The 18,863-nt window shown below is 35.5% G+C and overlaps 1 long non-coding RNA gene across 1 annotated transcript; it reads right to left on the bottom strand.

Moving 5' to 3' along the window:
* Nucleotides 1-617: 617 nt before the first annotated feature.
* Nucleotides 618-18,219, bottom strand: LOC116663251. The gene is made up of 3 exons (XR_004319464.1): nt 17,790-18,219; nt 2,301-2,379; nt 618-723 (listed from the first exon to the last, which is right to left on the bottom strand). It is a non-coding gene; the product is annotated as an uncharacterized LOC116663251 (long non-coding RNA).
* Nucleotides 18,220-18,863: the final 644 nt, after the last annotated feature.

Below are 18,863 nucleotides of genomic sequence, written 5' to 3'. Positions count from 1 at the left end.
ACAGCATGCCCATTCTGATTTCTCATTCAGAAATTGGAAAGCAATTATAAACCTGTGTAAAACAGACTTGGGTCAGGACTTCATTTATTATATAACCCTATATACTTTTACCCTAGTAGGTGGGTCATGATGGAGCTTTGATTCTTTGAAAATCCAACAGTCTTCCATGGGAAGGTTCCATAGAAAATTGGGTGTTCTTCTTTATCCAGTTATATTTACTGTATAAATAGTAGAAGGACCTTTGGGGAGTGGCTGGGGAGTGTGTTGGGCTTGTCCTCCCCTGGTCTCCTTTAGGATTATAAGATGATTGTTGTGATCCCAGGCCTTAGACGCAGATATTACATCAGCACATATGTCTTCATGTATTTCAGTAAAGAAACCTTCCTCTGAAGTCCCCAGCAGATGTTCCTTCATGTTTTATTGGCCAGAATGGTATCAAATGCCCTTACTTAAACCAGTTACTGAAAGGGGAATGGGTTTCATGATTGGCTTAGTCCAATCAAGATTTATCTCTGGAGCTGGGGACAGGGCCAGTTTCCCCTGAAATTTAAAAAAGAGGAAAAAAAAGCTTTTTATCAACTCATCTAACTTTATTCAAGTCTTCTCATATATTATCCCTAAAACAACACCACAAATCACCAGCAGGTTTTTATATCATAAAACCACAAGATTTTTACCCTCTTTTGCACCAGTTTGTGCTGGAATGCAGGATAATGAGTATTTCTGTGAAAAGAAAGAAAACAAAAATAAACCTGACCATTTTTAATGCTTGTTAATATGGAAACAAAATGATAAAATAATAATCTTCTGTATATTTGATGGACTGTTTATTGTGGTAAGCTTTTCTTATGCTGTTTCCACCAAGTGAGGCAATCTAGTTAAGAAAGTTAATTTATCTGAGTGGATCTGTTAGCATCATTTGACAGCAAAACAATAACAAAAAGTGACTGTAAATTGCTCAGCATGTGTTATTATTGATACCCTCTTCACATGCACACATGGACACACTCTACTGTAGGAAAGTAAATTTCTGTATGAGAGTAAGCTGACCTGAATGTGAGTTATTGTCACATGGACTTAGAAGATGAGATAGGAAGACACAATAATAAAGTAATTCAGCATCCTTAATGTTGGTTGAGTGACTGTAGAGCTGTCAGGTGTCCTGAAGACTACATTGCTCTCAGCCTCCTTAAAGTGAAGAGGACTCGGGCGTTGTTATAATTGTATTTTTTTAGCTTAAATCAGGTGCTAAGTGCATGAATTTGTTAGACAAAGAGTGCCACCAGAGATTAAGAAATGTTATATTTTAGAAATAATATGTTCTGCCTTTGTGAATAGTGTAGAGTCTCATGACTGGGTCTTTGTAAACATTTTGTAAAGATATAAATAAACCGTTTGTGACTTCAAATTGCAACCATTTTGAAAGATCTGAAAACAGTTTCAGAAAGGAGCTGCCAAATTTACTGCAAGTCAGTACAAAAGGAAACAGTTGTCTCTCAAATACATTTCACAGAACTGTATAGTTAGCAGTCTTTTCAGGTATAAAATAATAGCCTGATGTTTTTGTACATTTTATTTTGATGGCTGGTTATCTATGGAGCCAATGGAGAATCAAATAAAGCTTTGTGAAACTGAAGGGTTTTCAAACCTTCATCTACTGGATAACTGAAAATAATTAATTTATTAAGAAACGAAGTGATTTGAGAATTTTGGATAGTAGTTAGCTATTTTCCCTCTTGCTACAGGGTTTAAAAAACAACCTGTGAGTCCATATTTTTTACAGATTTCATTTGCATTATACAAAGTGATGTTATTATTAGACAAGCAAGTAAATTATTACATATATCACATGTAGGGCAAGAGCCTGCTTTTTCTCTTATATAATATATATCTTGAATAAAATCCGGTAACAAATTTGATGTAGGCCTCAAAGTATCTGTATTACTTCAGACTACATCAATAAAATGAAATCTTCCTAGTTTTGTGCCGTGAATTTTTTTCAGATTATTGTTCGTAAATTGATGGATGCTAAAATGAAAGTGGAATAGGTGTTCAAGATTTATTCTACTTTGCTTTCTTCACAGTGGAAAATATGGCTTCTTAGCTTGAAGGGAAGGGATACTTTTCTCTAACTCCATATTGTGATATCTTTTCTCAGGGAATTTTTTCAGATCAAGGAGGTTTAAACTGATTTGTTTTAAGGGGTAGTATCCAACTGAGTTTCTGTAATACCCCATTTTTTCCCCCCTGTGAGAAGGAAAGAAGGATGATGAGAAGTGGATGATAAGCAAATTAGTTACCTTGAAAAACAAAAGACCATTCCTGTAATTTGGGGGTAGGCCGTATCAGTACCAAGTAGCAACTATTCCCATGGGTCTTCTGAAATAGAAAAATAGGAACTTAGTATGCGGTTACCTTATGCATCATGACTGTGGTGTATCAGAATGACAAAGTGAGATGGAGGGTCTCGATGGGGTTAACTCCCAAGACAAGAAGATGAAGCAGTAAAGGACCGAAGGATTCATCCAAGGAAAGCGTGGCCTTTTTCCTGGTGTCTGGTAAACTTTCTTCGTGCTCCCACCTTTGCCCTCCCCTGCTCCTACTCTACACTCTGCTGAAGTAAAGCCATCCATCACTTTATGCGTGTCTGCTTCCCAAATCTAGTCAGAAGTGACCAAGATATCTTCTTTTTGTGAATCGCAGCACTATTAGTCTACAAGAGCAGATGGGCAGCTCAGTTTGAACAAAATGTCAAGCTAACTGCAGATCTTAACCCTATCACCCCTGAGAATGACTAGTCTTAGACACAGCTGCTACAGTTACTCATCTGAAGTTAGACCAGGAACTCTTTGGATCTCAATTTTTGTAGTCAAATTTAAAGCAAAGAAAGACAATGATAAAAAAGTTACTTTGACTTAGTCTGTTTGGCATGAAACTCTGAATTGATTCTCTATCTGCTTTACAGCTGCCTATGAATACCTTCCTGGCAAAGTTCCTGCATCTTCTTAAACTCTATGTCCAGACAACCATCATTTTTCACCACTAATTAACCCTCCTCTCCAAGTTCTATATTTGTGCCAACTACACTACTATCTTCCCTATTTCCTAAGTGGACTATTTTGGTGTTATTTCTTCTTTCAGATATGCATATCTTCCAAAAGCCTGGACAATCATCCTTTGCAAGAACTCTTAGATTTATACCTTCCTCCCCATTCTCATTGTTAGCACTGAGATGTAGGCTTCTAACTCACAGGTACTAAACCCTTCTACCTGGTGTTTGTCTCTAGTCCCTTTTTGTTTTATCACATTTGCTCATAGAATAGACACAGTATCTAGTATTCAATGATGTTAAAAGCTTGGGCAGCAAGAGATATCCTGTTGGTTTTATTATCTGGATTTGCGAGAGATTATATGGTGACAATGAACAAGTTGGGGAACCCTATGTGCCCCAGTTTCTCTATCTGTTCCCTGAGGTTAAAGATCTATCTCAAAGAATATCTATAAGAATTTTAAGGAAATTTCTTTAAAATATTTCTCATATGAGAAGCACTGCATGTGTTTGTTGTTTTATTGTTGTCTGTTATATAGCAAAAAATTCCACTCTTGTGCTGACTGATTAAAGTCTAGTAGTTTTCTGCCAACTATTGGATACAAATCCTTTAGTCTGATTTTATAGACTTTCTATTATATCATCTTTTTTAGCCTAATTAGTCTTAAATTTCCCCCTTAGCTACAGATAAACACTTAGCTACAGTCTCTGCTTTTCCCTAGAAACCAGTACCCAACCCCAACTTTGTGAATGTTGTCCCTTGTTTAGAAATTCAACCCCTTTCTTTTATAATTGGGCATTACCTCAACTACTTCACACAATATTCTTGGATGAATCCACCCCATGGTGGTTCCTCTAGCATTCCACATCTTTAAAAAAATTAAACATGCAACTTGTACTCTAATTCTTTCCACTGATTTAGAGATTTCTGATAACATTGCTCTCTAGCTTTTGTGTTTATACAGGTCTTCTCAAACAGGTTCTAAGTTCCCTGAGGGCAGGAACCATGCCGCCTGCCTTCTTTTGTAATTCTGCAGGGCCTGGAATTGTAAAGGAGACAGTAAGTGATTAATAAACACTTGTCTAATTTAGTGGACTAATGGTTTGGAAGTTTTTTTATGTAGATTCCTTTGTATATACATTCTTGGAAAGAGTCCAAGGCAAAGGGAAAATAAAATTCAATTCACTTTGTTTTTGGCTTTTTACAGCCTAAAATAGCTAATTGAAAATAAAATTCCCTATTTAAGAAACTGGCAAACTAAAGAGAAAAGTGTCAAGAAAAGAAGATTCTAGGAAGATATTTTCTTTAACTTTGTGAAAGGACCATTTTCCTTTTTCCCCTTATAGTTCTCAACCACTTGCCAATCCACTCTTTTCACTTTCGTTCCCTCCTCTAACCAAACCCTACACAATTCTACATGAATTTTGGAATTCATGGGTTTGGAAACCATGTTTTTTGGTTTGGGTTCCTTCCCAACAACTTCCAAGCTCTTGCTACCTGTTCTCGCTTTTCCTGCAGCCAAGCTACATCGCCCCTTTCTTGTTCCTTGAACACACCATGTGCAGTTCTGTTTGCCTTGAATATTCTTCCTCTGACCCTTCTCTCTGCTTTTTCCTTGTATTCTTCCAGCTAAACTCAGGGGTACCATTTCAGGGATCACCTCCATGACTACCCTGTTCAAGGAAAGACCTTCTTCTTTTCCCATCATCCCTCTGTCATATGACTCTGTTTTTTTCCATTAGAGCCCTGACCACAGCCTGAAATCATCACGTCTACAGTTTTGCTTTCTTGTTTATCGCTGTCTTCCTTCACTGGAGGGTGGGACCTTAGTTTCCATGCTTATCATTGTATTTCTTGTACTTTACAAGAGAACCTGATATACAGTGGGCACTCACATTATAACTAAATGAATAATGAGCTTATAATAGTAAGTTTAAGCTACAAACACATGAATTATCTATTGCCTTGTAAAATAAATATTCCTAAAAGAGGTGTAGTGAGGTGGGGATATGAAATGCTGACCGTGTACATAGTTTCCACAGAGAGAAAAGGGGTCTGGAGTGAAGTTAGTCTCATATAATAACCCAATTACTTTGATAAAACAAGGTTTCATTTCTCCCCAGCTGTGAAAAGACTAATGGATCCTGGGTATACGTGTTTTTCTCCCATGCATTTCCTGTCTATAGTCTAACAGATGAAATGAAGAGAATTATTTTAATAGCTGCTAATGTTTTCAAGCAAAAGTAAAACATGTCTTGCCCTCAGAGCTTGCCAGTGTTTCTGACTCACTCTGCCAGTCAGTGTAGAGAGGAAATAAAATTCACCTCTGCGACTTCTGCAGACTCTCATAGATATGGAAACAAAACAGTGTCTTAGTTTATACTGTAGGAATTTACATGATGACATTTAATGTATAAATGATGCATTCCTACTAATCTAGGGAGATGCGTATACTTCCTTCTTTGCTGTGTTTATCTCCTGCTGTCAGCTCTCCATTTCTCCCAGTACACAGTTCTCCAGCTCCAATAAAAAAAAAGTCTGGTGTTTGTTCTTTTCTCCATGTCTTGGCTAATGTTATTTCCCTGGCCTACATTTACCAATTTTATTTCAAGGTCTGGTCCAAGTCCTATGTTTTCTCTGAATTGTTCTGTCCTAATCTTAACTTTTTTATTTTTTGCTTGTGTCCTTAATCATGTGATGCCAAAAGTTTCCCACTTAAAAAAAGAAGATCTCTATGTGTTCCTCTTCTAATAAGGATTTAAAGGTTCTCTGGGGAAGAAACTATTCCCTCTAACTTTTTCAACCCCTCCAGCTCCTAGCACTGTCTGAACCCATCATGTGTGGATGCTCAGTAAATATTTGCCCAATGGAATTGGCTTGTAAGAGTTCATGGAGAGACTGGAAGACAGAAATCTACAGTGCACGGTAAAGTTCAATTAGGCTGGTGTTTCTAATCTTCTTGCCCTATAATCTTTGAAGAAAGAGTCAATGAAGTTATACAACTAACCTTTTTTTCTTATAAAATCAAAGTGTCAACAAGAATGACCAAAGGATGATAATTTGTACTAGAAGAAGGGAACCTTTTAGCTGTTAGATCAGTGAAATTATTCTCTTTAATTGGCATCTCTAATTGTGCGACTTTCGCTTTCCATGGAGAAATATACACCCAGTCGAGGAGACACAGCAGGAGCTGAAGAGATCTTTGGCAATAGCATGTATTAGAGAAACACGGTCATATGGATTAAAGCAGAAACCATAGTATGTGTCTATCTTACTCAGTGTGTACACTTGAGAAACCCACATTCTTGTGCTTCTTTTTGTCCCCATTCTGGATGCTCAGGAAGACCTGTGTTTGTGCAGAGAATGAATTATTCAACCACTGGTTCCTTTTCAGCTCTCCCATATAGGGAAACATCGTCTCATCAGATGAGGGTTCTAAATTTTGGTGATGGCAACTCTGCTTTACCTTCGTTTCTCTTGGTAAGCAGGAAGTTTCATGCTGCCACAGGGCTCTCCCTGAGCTGAGGTTTTCTGGCATAATATTTTTATTTCTCCACTTCTCATTTACCCAATTCAGTTTTTCTGGTGAGTTTTTTTAAACATATTTTTAATTTCTCTAATTCAATTTCATAAAACTTTTTTCCAAGTAGATGGAGCAAATAGTGTTCATTTTTTTAGAGACAGCCTATCATTATGAGCAAATACCTCATTCTTGATAATCAAAAGTACAATGAAAGGTTTTTTTTTCTTTTTTAAAAATCAGCATCCTTTCCCTGCTTCCATGCCCTAGACCGTGCACGACATGCTGCTTTCCCCTGAGAAGGTGTAACTGCAGCGAAGTCTCACAGCTACTCTGACCTTCAGAAGGAGGGAGGTGGGATGTAGCCTCCCATGTCGCTGTAGCACCTCACTAAGTCAGTGATTGCAACTGAAGGGGCGCAATGAAAATATTAAGGCAACGCCAGTAAGGGAGATAAATTTCATAGATGAGATTAAAAAAATGTGTTTGTAATACACTGCCTGAATCCAGTGGCTTAACTGGGCAAGACAGCAGGATACCTACTTCAGGTCTCTTGACAGGCAACCCTGAAGAGAGGGGTTCAGAGAGGGGTTCAGGCAGGGGAAGACTCCAGGCAGGGGAAGACTGATGAAATCTCACAACTCACGAGCAACTCCCATTCTACAGTATTGAATCAGTCCAAGAGAGACATAAACTTCATCTCTGGGAGCAGAAACATAACAGTATCTTCATCTAACCTTATGTTTGCCCATTCAAAATCTCTTTTGCCTAATCTAAACCAGTCGAATGTGGATGAATCTATTTCAGAAGAGGAAATGCCATATTGAGGCTCTTTAGAGTTGAAAAATCTATATTGAAGTAAACATTATAATAAGTATTATTATGCTGATACAGAAATAATTTATACAATATAATGGACCATAAATGATTTCAGGCCAGTAAATTTTCTCAATCACCCAAATTATCTGTTTTCATTGCAGCTTTATATTTTAATCATTTGGGGAGGAAGTTATTCTAAAATGTATTATATAATGATTTACCTTTCTAAACAGAGCATAATAATGATCATTATATACTCATTTTATTAATGACCCAGAGTCATCAGAATGAGTAATAATTATTATTTGGTGCTATAATACAGAAGTATTATTTGTAGTCTGAAGTGAGCAAAACCTTTTCAGTGACTCATTAGTGCAGTACAGTGGGGAACTCAGTATTTTCATGGTGTGATGTGAGAGAATACCATTCAATAAGGAAGAAGTTGAAAGGTTAAATGATTAAAGCCTGGAGTTAATATTGAGGTGCAAACAACTTATAGATGTACTTGCCTCATGAGACCAAAACTCAATATTGCTCTGTTGATTCAAAGTGCTTCTGAGGTAGCTTCACATTTCCCCTTAAAATTAAAGTGAATGGTTGGAAGTGGGCATAACTGTTACACAAACAACGTCCTCCTCCAGAAAGACGACTCCAGCCCTTCCATCGTTTTCCATCTTTGATTATGTCGAGATGCAGCATTCAGTGAAAATATTCTGCCCCTCTCAGAGTTGAGGTTATTTTTCACTTATTCTTGGAAAGTCCCCATATTGTTCATCAGCATCACTAAAGCTGTTTTGGTTGAATGTTAGTTGTGGGGAATACTTTCAATTGTTCTTTAGCTCTGGTGTAGTTTTGGGTGATAAGCAGGCAGTTTCATAAAGGCTAATAAACAAATGTCTCTTGATGGAAAGGACGTTGCTTTGCTGGACTAATTCCCCTTCTCTCAGTGGAACTGGAAAATTTTAAATAGTGGTGCACACCAGTGGAATTTGTTATGAACCTGATCCAACAGATTTGCTGCAGAAACCAAATTATTTCTAATTTTAACTGTTCAGGAAGTTTTTCTGACCCAATGTATTCATTCAGTGGTTAAGAACGTAGCATTCAGATCTCACCACACTCATTCCAAATGAAGGAGCATTGCATCCTTACCAGATTGCATTCCTATTTCCCTCTTTATACCTCTGATCTGATTTGCAATGTCAAGACGTTCCTGGAGAGCAAAACTGCTCTCGCTTTGTACTTAATGGGAGTTAATCTTAGGGAGACAAACAGAAGTAACAATTTGATCAGAGACAACTAAACCTAACAAATAATAGCTCCTAGCTCTTTATCACAGTCCAAGTTGGTCTTTGCTAAGCATGTGGAATCCTGTGCATTTCTCTTTTCCCAAAAAGGCCTATTTTTCTAATAGCATTGCAAAGTGGCCTTGCGGAGGAATGTTCTGTGGTGCTAACTAGTAATAGCTTTTTCTCTGAACTCCAAGCCCTCTTAACTGAGAGACAGATAAAACCCTATCATCTACTTCATTTTCTCTAATTCTTTTTTCCTCTTGCCTCTAGGAAAAAAAAAATTAGAAAATAGTTGGCAGCACATTAAGGACACAAAGCAGAGAAAAATGTAGGTTCCTGAAATGTTTAAGGGAGATGAAAATCATCTACTTTTGGGAACTGCCTAACGGAATTTAGCTGGTGCATTAGTTATCCAAATTACCTCTTGCTTTTATCGCACAGACAATATACAGCTGAATTGTTAAATGATGTGCATTTTTCCCCCAAGAGCAAGATTGGACACTTAATCAGGTCAATAATTATTCACGCATTAGCACAGTCTTCTTCTTAAAGTGTAACGGTGACTCACTGGGGATATAGTCATTATTACTGATTAGCAGGAAATTATTTTTGCGCATCAGTGGTTCATGTGAAAACAGCTAAATTTATTATGCTGAGTTATTTAACAGTTGGACCATGTGAGAACTCTGGTGTTACTGTTCTGATTAAGTCTTTATACATTTACCAGTAGATAACTATGGAAAACCTATACTGCAGAGTTACTGTTACAGCTGAATTTTGCTATGAACCGTCCTACTTTCTGAAGTTTCAGTACTTGCCTTAGACATTCATAATGTACTTCCACGATAAAGTCCTCTATAGGTAAATTTATTTGAGAAAGAAATGGGAGCAAAAAGGTAAAGAATATAAAAAAGAGTAGAAGATAAAATATGAACATAGAGAATAAGAATATAAAAGAGAGAAAAAAGTGAATAAGAAAGATGGAATGAGAGAGATACAATTTCACTGTTTGAATTGTTAATTGGATAATATTTGATGAAATATCTGAAATTCCCCTTGGTTGGTACAATTAATTTTTAATATTGGAAATAAAAGACCAATCCTGCATTTCATTTCAATTACTTTTACATAGAAAATATTCCAAGAATATTATTAAAAAATTCTAAGATTATGCCATAAATATATCAGCATATATTGTTAAAAGGTAAGGATTCCTTTTTAAACACAGCCACGATATTATCATATCTAAAAAAAATTAGAAATAACCCATTAATATTATCAGATATCAAGTCCATGTGCAAATTTTCCCAGTTACATAATAGCTTGTTTACAATTGGTCTGTTTAAATCAGTATACAAGTAAGGTCAAAACATTGTATTTATTTTGATATAACTCTTTAGTATCTTTTCATCTTGAGGTTACCCTTCCTAATAATTTTCAATTTATTTGTTGAAAACGAGATTATTTGTATTGTTTGATCTGGTTTAAGCTAGATACTTTTGGCAAAAACGCTTTATATGTGGTGTTGTATCTTCCATTGGGAGACATAATCTCTGGTTTTCTCTCCTGAGATTATCAGTCAAGTAGTTTGTTAACTTCAGCGTTGGTTTTATGTGGGAGAGACATGTTAAACACTTGGTTGTTTCTCTTTCTTTACTACTTTCTAAATAATGAATTAGTTATCAACCATCTTCCAAAGTGATTAATACATTTTTAAATATAGTTTTGAACTTGTAGATTTTCACATATTTGCTTGTCATCAATCCATTGCACTTTTAATTTTTTTGATACACAAATTGTCCATCATTGGCATAAAGAGGCTTTTCAAATTGTCTCCTCCATCCTTTGGATATAACCCTGATAGTCTTTGATGGATTCCTTATAATCAGGTATGACCCAATATCCAGAATCATTTTCAACATTTCCTCTTCTAAACCTGGTGCTAGCCATTGCTCTGATGATTCCTGGTTCCTTTTAGTAGAAAATCATATGTTGAAATAAAAAAATGAAAGCTAGGGCTTTTTTATTTGTTGTTTGGTTGGTTTTAACCAATATTTCTAGGCTTTTTTCTGTTTTTAGTGGACAAGCTTGTAAATATTATTTTTTAAGAAAAAATAAACCATGTGTTCATAACAACATTTTCAATTTGAATTTACCATTATGGAGTTCCAGTTAATGCCACTGTTTTCATAATTACTTATTTGCTTTTTTACATTTAACATTTATAAACAGCTGCTTTAGGCAGTAATAGTTTTTTCCTCCAGCTCTTTTTTTGTCTTTAAGATAAATTTCACTCTGGAGGAACAAATCATTGTGTTTTTAATCATTTGAAATTATTTTTGTTTGGTAGTTAGGCCAGCAACTAAATATATGGTAAATTTGGTTTTGCTTCTGAATTTTGGGGATTGCAGTTGTTTCATTTTCATATAATTTTACCTTATAATTATAAAATATTTGTATGGCTCAAACATATACAAAGCAAGTATATTCAGAGAAGTCTAATCTCTGCCATTGGTCCTTCAAACATGTTCCTCTCTCCTCATAGGTAAACATTTTACTAATTTTATGGTTTATCTTCTCATTCTCCCTTTTGAAACTAAACAAATATTCATAAATGGATAAATGTTGGCATGACTTTCTTTTTTCACTTAATATTATACCCTGAAGATTACTCTACAGCTGTCTATGGGGCTGTTTCTTCTTCTTTTTAACAGCTGCATTGTATTGCATTGTGCAGACTTACTATAGTTTATTCAACCAGTTCTCCATTGATGAAGATGTGTTTGCTTCCAATCTTTAGCTACTACAAATTGGCCTTTATTGAATAGCGTTATGCATAATTTTACCCATATTTTTGTCATTGTATTTTTGGGATAGAGTCTTAGAAGTGGGATTTCTGGTCAAAGAACAAATACATATGTTAAATTTGCTATTATTCTTTTCCACTATTTTGCATTCTTACCTATAATGTATGAACATACTTTTATGCCACTGCTTCACCAACAGGGTATATTATCAACTTTTTGGAATTTTACTATATTGGTAAATAAAAAAACAGTATCTCAATACAGTTTAATTTGCATTCATCTTACTAAGATGTTAATTTTTCATTTTTAATGGGTTTTTGACTTTATTTTTTGGTGGGCTATATGATCATATCTCAAGACTATTTTTATATACAATTATTGTCTTTTTGTGTTCTTTCTTTTTTTTAAAAAAAAAACTTTAAAGTGTATTAGGAATTATGGCAGGTTGCAAAACTGACTGCACTTCTTCACTCCTTCCTGCATCCATTCTGTTTACAATATTCTTTTTCAGTTCCTCCTATAAAGATTTGTATTCCATTCCTCCCAAGGTTAGGCTTGGGACACGTCTTGGCCAGTAGGATGTAGCAGAAGTGACTGTGTACCGTTTCAAGCGTAGGCCCCTAGAGACCTTGAATGCTTCTTTCATTTTCTTTGAACGCTGCCTAACTGCCATGTGAGCCAGTCCTGGTTACCCTTCTGAAGGATGAGAGTCCATAAGGAGCAGGGATAAGCCATCTTTGCTAAGGCCTGGCAACACGAGTGAGCCCAGCAGAAACTAAAAGACCCAAATAACCTGTCCAAAATTCCTCAGAATCAGGAGCTAAATTGCTTTTGTCTTAAACTTCTAAATTTTGGGATGTTCTGTTATTCAGCTCATTGAAAGGTAATAGCTCTTTTTCCATGAAGTATTGCAAACATTTCCCCCAGTTTGTATACAGTCTTTATAAATGGCTACACAATTTAGGTTTTTTACTTTGCAATTTTACTTTAACTTTGCTGTGTACTTTTGCTTTACTTGTCCTTTCTGTTTTATTTTCCACATGCAAACGTGGTTTTAAAGAGTAGCAATCATACTGCACTCCTCTGTTTATATTCTTCCTTTTAATCTAATTATATCTCATAAACATTTTCATATGTTTCAATATTGTGTTTATAATTACAAATCCTTTTATGTCCTTACTGTAATTTACAAATGCTTTCTTTTTTTGTTGAACATTTATTTTATGTTTGTTGCTGTTATAGATAATGCTGTAATAAACAGCATTTTGCTTTATTGAATTGTTTCTTTATGACAAATTGTCATATAGTTTTTCAAATAATATAATTTGTAATGCCACCAGCAGTAAGTACTGCACTCTTCCTAGTTACAGATTTTTAATGTAAGTATGCCTTTTTCTCAAAGTAATTCTTGGAATTTCAAATTTTTTCATCATTTTCTTTGGTATTTAGCTAGGTTCCTAAATAACCTATTTTGCCTATCTTCCTAAATTTCAGGTTTTGTGTATTGACTTCCTACTGTGGAAACTGAAGATTTAGTTCTGTTAAACCCCTTTCACATGCTGATGTTCCCCTCACAGCTATGTGTCATCACCTCTTCCCGCCTAACAAACCCACTTCTTAACATTTAAGTTGAATCATTATTTAGAGTTTTAAATTGTTATGACTATGTGTATATTGTTTAATTCAGAGCCAAATGGAGCACTGTTATTAAATTTTTTGTGTGTGTACAACTTGTTTTTATTTTGTGGAGTTAATTGCCCTTTATTATTGTTGTTATTTTGTTTTCTTATGATCCCTGGCTAAATTTTCCATACTATTTAACACTTCTCAGTCTCATTTTCCACTAAGCCAAAGTTGTCGAATAATCTATTCTATTTTTTGGAATCAGAATTTTAGTACCAGCACCATCCTGTTGTGATTACTGTAGCTTTGTAGTGTAGTCAGAAGTCAGGGAGTGTGCTTCCTTCGGCTCTGTTCTTCTTTCTCAAGGTTGTTTTGGCTATTTGGAGTCCTTTGTGTTTGCATAAAAATTATAAAATGATTTGTTCTAGTTCTCTGAAAAATGCCACTGATCTGAAATAATCTTACTTTGGTAGCATATTGACTTGGAGTTGTAGGTTTACTATTTCTTTTATTTCTTTAAGGACAATAAAATATTTTTAAAAATTTAAATTTTGCTTCTTAAATTGCCTTGGTTGCTTTTTTCCCCTGTAAGTTTTCATTTTTATTTATATTAGAGACTTTCCATAATTGGCTAGTGGTCCTTGGCCTCCCATTTACATTAAGAGTGAGGTGCTGAGTTTACTGGAGCTCTGTTTTCTCAGGTGGGGCTGTTTATTGGTGTGAGAGCTCAGTTTTCTCCTTGTGTTTGAGGGGATCCCCTATTGTCAGTATTGGTGGGATTTTTTTTTTCCCTTTTGATCTGTTTTATTTTTTCTTCCATAGCCTGCCTGGAGATTTAGACCTGGATGTTATTAGTCTAGGCACCAGGAGAGGGAAAGGGCTCATGAACTGAATATTTAGTCATTGAGTTATCACTTAAATTTCATTTTTAGTACCTTACTTACCTTTTCCCCTCACCTGTGCCTTACCTTCTTAGATGAGATGCTCTGTTATCCAACTTTCCAGAGGATAAACCCTTCATCTTTAGCATGGGTAAGAGAGAGATAATTACTGGGCTGTTTGGGATGAGAGAGGATATAGCAGTTCTTTTTAAAGACTCAGCCACTTATCCTGTTTTCTGCTCTACCTTGCACCTTCATAGAAGTAACTGATCCCTGCAATTTCTCTGGCTCCTGTGGTGTGAAACTGCTAGAGTCTGGTTTTTAATCCCCCTTCTCATCATGCACAAGCATCTTCCATTCAGGTCTCCTAAATCATGCTGCCTATTTGACTTCCAGTTTCTAAAATTTAATTAACATCCCTACATTGCTCTAGCTTTCTTTGACTTTGTGAGTCTATCCTTTTTGAATTGCTACAGGTTTCGTGTGTGTGTGTGTGTATTTTAGATGGAAAAGAAATAAATGCATATATTAAATTCACAACACTTGACCAGAAGATTCTAAGTAGATTTCTTTCATAAGCAAAAATCAGATGCTAAAGAATCCTTCCATGGACAGACCAGATAATAAAGCCTTTAGTGGGAATGGAAATTCTGCATTTATATTAATTCTCCCTGGACTTTTTCCTATATTTATTCTTCATAGATTGGCACTTAGTAGGGTTGGTTTATTCTAGAGTTGTATATTTTTCTGTTCTCCCTCTCTTACTGTACTCAGTATTAAAAATGTGCTGATACTATTTTATCCTACATGCCTCACCTTTAACTCTCTTTCCATGGATAAGATCAATAGTATCTACATATTATAAACCTTGTTGCTCACATTCCGAATTCTAGTTCTGTGTTCTGTAACTTGGCTGAGTCCACTTATTGAATCTGTGCTCCTGAAGTTACTCTACTACAATATCTATTTTCGGAAATACCACTTTTTCGTCTCCCTTTGAAATTTTATTTCCTTTCTAACATAATTTATTTTAAGATAATAAATGTACTAAATATTTATATAATTTATGTTTTATTAATTATACACGCAAGTTATTCTATCCCTGTATTTTCCTTTGTACCTAAAAACAAATTGTAAGAGCTTAGCAAGTGTGAAACATTGAAGACAGAGGGAGAGCAAGAGTGTGGAAAGATTAGGGAATGAGAACTTATCAGGCACAGAGATGCACAGAAAGAAAAACAGAAGAAAAATAACAAGGTAGTCATCATGGGTAGAATTACCCACTGATGTAAAATAATGATATTTGTTTTCATTTAACTATATCACATAACATATAAAACTTGACTTTTTTTTTCCCCTTCTTTCAAGATGAACTGTTGGAATATTATTGCTAAATGATATAAATTGGTACAAAGTCACTAGTGAAATCCAGAACGTCATACCTAACAGAGTGCTTTCTTAAAAAGTTAATATAAATGGGACCAGAAGACAGAATATATTGCAATATATTCTGTTCCTAATGTCCATGGAACACAAGTAAAGCATTTGCCAAATGTCAAAATACCAAATAGGTTACTTGAAATGAAGAACTTCTTTCTGAAGATGTTTATACAATTTTATGCTAACATCCCTCTGCTTGTGAAGCTCTCTGGAGGGAAAAGAGTTCACAAAATTACCTATAGAAGTCTCTTTAATATACTTGTCATTAAAATTTTTTCAGTAAATTGCTTTGTTATGAAAAGCACTAAGTAAAATGCCTATCTATCCTACAATAGCTTTAAAATGAAACAAAATGAGTTATACAGGTAGAAGGAAAAACAAACATATTCAAGGTATGCTTTTAAGTAAATAAAAGATGATTAAATGCCTCCTGGCTCTGTTGCTGGTCCAGTATGATCAAAAGCACTGTTATCTAGTTTGAGAATATCTGCTTGTTCTTGAGTGGATGACAGTAAAACCTGAAAGAATGTCCTTTGTGTTTCCATTTGGAAACTTGTTCTATGACTTCACCTTCCACCCCTTTTGTTTTTGGACAAGCAAATCTATTTTCCTTCATATATTTTTTTGTTTGTCTAAGTCAAGAATCAAAACCCTAGATTCTTGAAGACAATAGGTTCATAAATCAACCAGGCTTGGGAAATGGATATTTTAACTTTCTACTTCTTTCCTTATAATATTTTTAATTTTAATCCTGGTGGCACCTTGCCCCCGCTCACCAAATCATTTGCTTTATAGTGATTCAACTTAAGATACTATGTTTTCATTTTATACATATAAAAATTTCCAGAAAAGATATATAAAAACATTCACACTTTTTAGGGTTTAATATTCTAAGAGAAAAAATAATGTACAGTGTTGTCCTCCATTTTCATTTGTCAAATATTTCCTTTACTCTTTATCCTTCCTAAATTCTATCAGTGCTTTCCCCCCGCCTGCTGGGCTGTCTGCTCCAATATGAACAGGGATTCTATTTTAGTTCACTGGTATATCCCAAGCATTTAATAACCTATCTTTCAGATAGTAGTCACTCAGTAAGTAATCAATTATAAAATGCATGGGTCCTGCCCTTTCATAAAGGACACATGATACTTGCTCTTTACTTTTCATACTTTGTAATACTGATTTAACATTTTTAAATTACTGGAGTTGAAAATGAAAAAAAAAAAAAAAGATTGCTGAGTTGCTTTTTCAACCAGAGTGATACATGTTCAGTGAGTAACAATAACAGGACTACCTTATTTCACAGATTTAAAAAATAATTTGCCATCTCCCCACCCCTACCACACACATGTTAACATGTCTGATATCTGATTAAGGAGCATGACTACAATTAGTTGAACTCCTATTGCATGTTAATGCACATGAAGTCTTATTTTTTTCTATTTTTCAGATGAGGAAATTTAGGTCCAAAAGTTAAGCACCTCACCAGAGTTATGTATCTAGTAAATGGTGGTATCTGAGCTGTTATTGTTCTGGCCCAGAGATTGCGTTTTTTTTTTTTTTTTTTTTTACATAAATTAAAGATACATCTAGGCAACTGTACTCAATATCTTGTAGTAACCTATAATGAAAAATAATTCGAAAAGGAATCATTATGTATATGTATGCTGTACACAAGAAATTCACATATCATTGTAAATTGATGATGTGTCAATAAAAAAAGAAAAACTAAGATACATCTATTGACCATGTGTGAAGTATACCTGGACAGAACTCTGAAGTTGTAGAAATAGAATCATATATGCTGGAGTTGGAAGAAAATTGAGAGAACATCTATTCCAATTCCCTTATTTTGTAGATAAGAAAAGAATTCCGGTTAGGTTAAGTGCTCTAGGTAATAAATCTAGAAATTTGCAGACATAGAGCTAGGTCAAAAATCATGTATACTTGTAGTAACAAATTCAAATACTACAGAAGTATATAAAGAAAAACCCCAAATCTCACTATGCCCCATCCCGGACATATTCTACATTTCATAGATAGACGATACATCCTCCAGTTTTCAAGTAGCACTCAAAAATAGGGTTCATGATGCAAGATCTATAAAGCTCATTCTTAAAATTATTTTGGAAGTCAAAAGGAACATATTAGTGCACATAGAATCTTCTGTTACCTTATTAAGGAAGATGAATTGATGAAGAAAATGGAAGACTTTCAAAATATCTATTATGTACTAGGAACTCTTCATGCCTTAACTCATTTAACCTACATCACAAAGTTTTGAGATGAGAACTAGCTACCTTTATTATCATTTTATGAACGAGGTAACAAGAATTTAGAGAGGTCTGGCAACTTACCAAAAGTGTAAGGATGGAACAGTTGAGGACTTGGGCTCTGTGGCAGTGAAGATTTGGGTCATTCAAACCCTGGTTAATTGAGGTTCTGGCTGATGGTAGAGGTAATAACTAACGGTCACTGGAAGAAGGAAGCCAAAGGTATTAGTTAAAGTCCCTATGCCAATTATAGAAATGAGGACTGTAGAAGCTTTGCATAATGTTATTTGTTTTCTCTATGTTTGTGTGTGTGTATATGTGTGTGTGCGTGTATATGTGTGTGTGCACTTGTTTGTATGCTATTTTCTTTATCTCTTGGCTTCTTCTCCTTGTGTCATATGCGTATTATTAGTAGCTAAATTTACAATTTAGCTTTTAGGGGACTCTTACTATTCAGTAGGACTCTTACTGAATTTGCCAGTGATGGATACAAAGACTTTTTGGACTGTCTCATTTTGGGGAAGGAATAAAATCTTTTTTAAGAAGCGTAGCTATACACTGTTACATAGTGATATAAAGTATTTTATTGTATGGGAGTTAACATGTGAGCAGCAGGGAACATGTAGAAGTTAAGAGTCAAAGGCATGGACTGTGCTCCTTAGCTATCTATTGCATATCAGCTCCAAATTAACCTTTTTGCTTGCTCTGTGAAAATGGATCTGAGCCCTCTGGTGACTGGCACAGTGTTAAGCTTTGTCAGTCCAGAGGCGTGGAGAGAGGAATGCGGAAGGTAGGGCTTTGTTTTCTGGTTTTGGAGTGCTCGATCAGCAGTCTCCCATAAGGGATGGCTTCTTCCTTGCTTGGCTTCTGCAGCTCCTGAAGTGTGCAGCTGCTTCGGCAGTCCCCCGCCTGCAGTGCACGGCAGCCAGCAGCACGCAGTGGCCAGCAGCTTCCACTTGGGTGGTTTCTGCAGCACCTCCCCGTGAACAGCTTTCCCAAGCACGTTAGAGCACAGATTTCCAGCAAGTTCTGCCAGCTAGGTACCACAGCAAATTCTCTGCCATTTACCTAGTCATGGCTGTGCCCTCTCCTTTAAGATCTGTTTCTTAGTCCGGAGGGACTTAAATCTGGAGGGATGGCGGGGAGGCATTCTTTAAG

Source organism: Camelus ferus, chromosome 1 (assembly GCF_009834535.1).
Source record: "Camelus ferus isolate YT-003-E chromosome 1, BCGSAC_Cfer_1.0, whole genome shotgun sequence".
NCBI classification, from domain to species: Eukaryota; Metazoa; Chordata; class Mammalia; order Artiodactyla; family Camelidae; genus Camelus; species Camelus ferus.
Note: the sequence above shows the minus strand (reverse complement) of the source record. Positions and strands in the feature narration are given on the sequence as shown.